This window comes from Dioscorea cayenensis, chromosome 9 (genome assembly GCF_009730915.1).
Source record: "Dioscorea cayenensis subsp. rotundata cultivar TDr96_F1 chromosome 9, TDr96_F1_v2_PseudoChromosome.rev07_lg8_w22 25.fasta, whole genome shotgun sequence".
NCBI lineage: Eukaryota > Viridiplantae > Streptophyta > Magnoliopsida > Dioscoreales > Dioscoreaceae > Dioscorea > Dioscorea cayenensis.
The window spans coordinates 23,035,272-23,039,847 of record NC_052479.1 but is presented as its reverse complement, the minus strand read 5'-3'; the positions used below and the strand labels follow the sequence as shown (position 1 = coordinate 23,039,847).

The 4,576-nt window shown below is 42.7% G+C and overlaps 1 non-coding gene across 1 annotated transcript; it reads right to left on the bottom strand.

Annotated features, from left to right (window-relative positions):
* Positions 1-3,632: 3,632 nt before the first annotated feature.
* On the bottom strand, positions 3,633-3,739 carry LOC120269545. The gene has a single exon (XR_005539195.1). It is a non-coding gene; the product is annotated as a small nucleolar RNA R71 (small nucleolar RNA).
* Between the last annotated feature and the right edge of the window lie 837 nt (positions 3,740-4,576).

The window sequence follows — 4,576 nt, the reverse complement described above, 5'->3', positions numbered from 1 at the left end:
AGTGCATGCAGCTAGGGTTTAGAGAGCCTTTGTCAAGGATTTTGTAGTGGTTCTACGCCTTCAACACCACGTTTCTCTGGGAAGATAGTTATTAGGGGAGCTTTCGTCGGCATTGATCAGTCGAGGTGTGCCCTAGGCTTGACAAGGGGACCTTTCGAGATGGGCGAGGCTACTCCACAAGACCATCAACACGAATACCGAGCTAGTTTTCCTATGGATTACATGTTTTTACTTTTGATTTTATTATTGATTCTATCTTGCTCCATAGATAGCTAAACCCCCTAGTGTGTACTTGGATTTATGAACCCTAGGATGTATTTGTTTCATTAACCTTTTATTATGCTTTCCTTGATTGATGTCTTTAATTGAGTTCCAATCTTGAATGCTTTGTTGAATGATTTCTCTGTTAGAGTAACACTAGGGTTTAGAGTCTACATTGGTAATCCTTGTGAGTGAGTGACACACCATGAGGATTAGACAAAGCAATATTGGAGAGGGTCGAGAGAGTGAGTCGAGAGGTAGCAGAGCGTCCCTTTCCCCTCCAGTGTGATTTATCCTACTTCCACGTTCCAAGAGTTCTTTGCGGCCACAATAGAGTGAAGGGTTATGGGATGAACTCCGCTAAGTCTTGTTACGCGAGTAACAGAGTGAAGCGTTGAAGTTACTTTAACACCTAGGGCTTAATTGTGACTAGGGGTCTTTCGCTTGGACCAAAGTGTTAGATCTACATATAAGAATAGGGTTTATCACTTGGAATGCCTAGATTTTTGACACGTCCGAATATGCGTGTGTGTACCGCAAGTGCACGGGTGTCGAAGTAATAAATACCCGGTGAGTCGGGTAGTCGAATCCACAGGAGCAGTGGGCTACTAGTACTAACTTCTTCTCGCTATCTAGCCTAATGATAATGGGATAGTGTGGTGATCTAATGTGCAAAGAGATGAACACCGGAGACGAATATGCAAGGGTAAAATGGAAGAAGAATCTCAATCGAGTAAAAAGTGGGGTATTCGGGCATTGCTCCCCTAGGATTCAGGTATTAGGTACCGGATAAGCAAAGTGTTTCTATGATGAGTAAGTTAAGTCGTGGAAGTCCAAACATAATCGGGTCTATCTCTAGATCACCGATACTAGTCCCCTACGAGGTCCCGGTGGAGAAATCGCTCAATCTCAACACCTCACACCACATATGACCGCAAAAGCACTCTAGGGATTCCAAATTGTGTATCCAATTCCTAAAGATTGATCCAACCCTAATTCCCGGCGAAGGATCCTAACCCCCTACAAGGTCCCGTCGGAGAAATCGAGCAATCTCACGCCTCCCACCAAATATGGTTGCATAGAGCTTAGGGAATGGAGATAGAATACACCAATCGGAGGAAAGGGGATACTTCACTATCTCATGATTCACCCTCTCAACCCTCTTCAATCTTGAGGTTCTAACCCTAATGGAGATCTCTCTCCCACCAAGGCAACAAATCATGCAAATCCAATCAACCACAAGGATTAATTAAACAAACAAGCAATGAGAATACAAGATTAAAAACTTAATCAAACTCGGATTAAATAGAAACACTAAGCAAATCCACAAAAGATGAGAATCCTAGGGTTCACAAGCCCAAATACCCTCTAGGGTTTTTAGCTCTCCATGGAGCAACATACAAAAACACACCATCAATGAATGAAAGTACATTAAAAACCATAGAAATAAACCCCTTATATATGAGCGATGGCCTTGATGGAGAGCTTCGATGTCTTGAAGGACCCACTCGAAGCTAGGTTCACCGGTGGCTTCCTTTTATGCTATGACGGAGGAGGAATCGATCAAAGTTGGTGACGAAAGCGCCTCAAAGCCGCAAAGACCTCCTCTCCAAACCCTAGCCGTCTCACCCCTCAAGAGCCGCACAAAAGATGAGAAAGAATAGGGCAAAAGCGGCTATTTATAGGCCTTAGATCGCGTGCATCACGTGTCCTCACGCGCCGGGTGTGGATTTTTCCACGCGCCGCGTGGTCGCAGAATTTCCCGCAGCGGCGGCGGGAATTTCCGCGCCGCGTGAGCGATGACTCGCTACGGGTGAAATTGCTACGAGTACTTTTTCACAAAAGCGCGATCCGAACACTCTTCTCTTAAGGCCACATGTCCGGGGCACACGTCCATGTGGTAGGCTATAAAACTTTTTCTTCATCGACGTATCTTTGAGAGGTCTTGCAATCTTCACAAAGAGAAGGAATATGAAGATGTGGCTGCCTTTTGTGCCCTTCCAAATAGTGAATTGACTTGAATCTTCTTAGAAGTTGGCACACATCTCCACGTTTATGAACTGCTCTCGTGTCTTGATCCTTGAATTGAACAAGAACTCCCAACATTGTGTCTTTATAGCCTATCTTTGCTTCCTTTCTACTCTTTGAAGCATTCACAACCTATATGCATAAAAGAACACCAAATACACAATATGAGACATAAACCACAGTAGAAATGATGCTCAATGCATGTAAAACATATATAAAAATATGTCTACTCAAGCACTTATCAATTTTCTTGTAATTTTACACAGTGTGAGCTGTTGAGACTGGTTGATTTCTCTGCCGGGGCATAATATAGAGTTAGTCACGGTTGACCTTAGGTTTGGGATCATGTATTTAAAGATGTCCACAACTCATTAAGCATTAGTTATGAAGCATAATAGTTGGTTTTGCACTTGAAGCAATAATCCTAGGAGGAATAATATTTGAGTACCCGACTTTTATCAATTGCCTTTTTTCTCATTCTATTGTGCCTCTCTTTCTTATTTTCTTTAGTTTATTTGCATCGATCTTTATCCACACCATCATTGTTACACCTCCACTTAGTTAAGTTGCAATCTTGGCGATTCTATTCCTTATTCCCTATGGATACGATACCCCACTTACTTAAGATTTATTACTTCGATAAACTCGTGCTCTTCTGGGTCACACGCAAGGGTATGTGTCAAGTTTTTGGCACCGTTGCTAGGGAATAGGCATTTTGGAAACACTTTGTACTTTGTTATTTTAGCTATTTACTATTCATTCTATTTCACCTTTTCTTATTCTACCATCATTCTGATTTGTTTTCTTTCTTTAGGTGCAGCCCAAGGTTATGACCCGAGGAAACCCTTCGATATTGGTTAGAGGTGATCCTAAACTTGAACGTACACTTAGAAAAAGGAGTAAAGAGCATGCACAAGAACCATCGATTCGAGCTGAAGTAGAAGGTGAAGGGTCAGAAAATATGGCAGTGCAGAATAAACAACAGAGAACGCCTTCCGATTATGCTAGACCTGCAGTTATGGGCACGCAGATGAGTATCATACAACCCCCGATTACAGCTCCAAATTTTGAGCTAAAGCATCCAAAAAATAAAGCAGTCAGCATAATTGAATGGTTTGCCCAATGAGGATCTAAACAATAACATTGAAAACTTCTTGGATGTTTGTGGCATACTGAAGATCAATGGTGTTACAGATGATGCTATAAGATTGAGGGCTTTCCCATTTTCTCTTAAAGGAAGAACCAAACATTGGCTCCATTCATTACCAAGAGCTTCCGTCATAACATGGACCGAACTGGTCGAAGCCTTCCTTGTAAGGTACTTTCCTCTAGGAAAGTTGGCAAAGCTTCACAATAATATATCTTCATTTGTTCAGATGGATCTTGAATCCTTGTTTGAGACTTGGGAGTGATTCAAGGACCTCTTGCGGAAGTGTCCACAACAGGGTTTCCCGAAAGGATGATCATTCTAACTTTTTACAATGGGTTGATTCCAAGTACAAGACAACTTTTAGATGCTACCGCAGGAGGTACAATGGGGAACAAGACCATGAAGAAGCCCGATAATTGGTAGAAGAAATGGCCATGAATAGCTACCAATGGAATGCAAGAGTAAAGAAGAAAGTGGCCGGACTCCATGAAATTGTTGTGGTAATATCTTTGGCAGTCCAAGTAGAGGCATTAAGCAAGAAATTGGATACATTGACTTTCACCGAGGGTAGCCGCTATCACAAGTTGTGGTGGTTGTGGGGATTCACATATGCCATCTGATTGTCCTATTTTGATTGCTACTTTAGGCCTAACTGAACAAGTAGATTTTGTGGCCAATTCGGGAAGAGTACAAGGCAATCCTTATAGCAACACCTACAACCAAGGGTGGAGAAACCACCCCAATTTCTCATGGAGTAACCAAGGGTAGCAAAAGGCCATGGCACCACCGGATTTCTAACGACAACAAGGCCCCGAACATGGAGAATCGAATTTCAGGCTTAGAGACCCGGATGACCGATCTAGGGAAAGCTTTTGACCAGATTTGTGCAATCAACGGATGCACGGTTTCAATCGGTTGAAGCTACACTTCGCAACCACACCATTTCATTGGACAATCTAGAGAACCAAGTGGGGAAAATTGCGAAGTCTCTTTCGAGAGACATCAAGGGACTCTACCTAGCAACACCAAAACTAATCCAAGGGAACATGTGAAGGCGATCACTTTGAGGACTGGTCATGAAGTTAAAGGTAGATCTCCTAGTGAGAAGACCAATGTTAAAGCACCCGAGGTCATGGA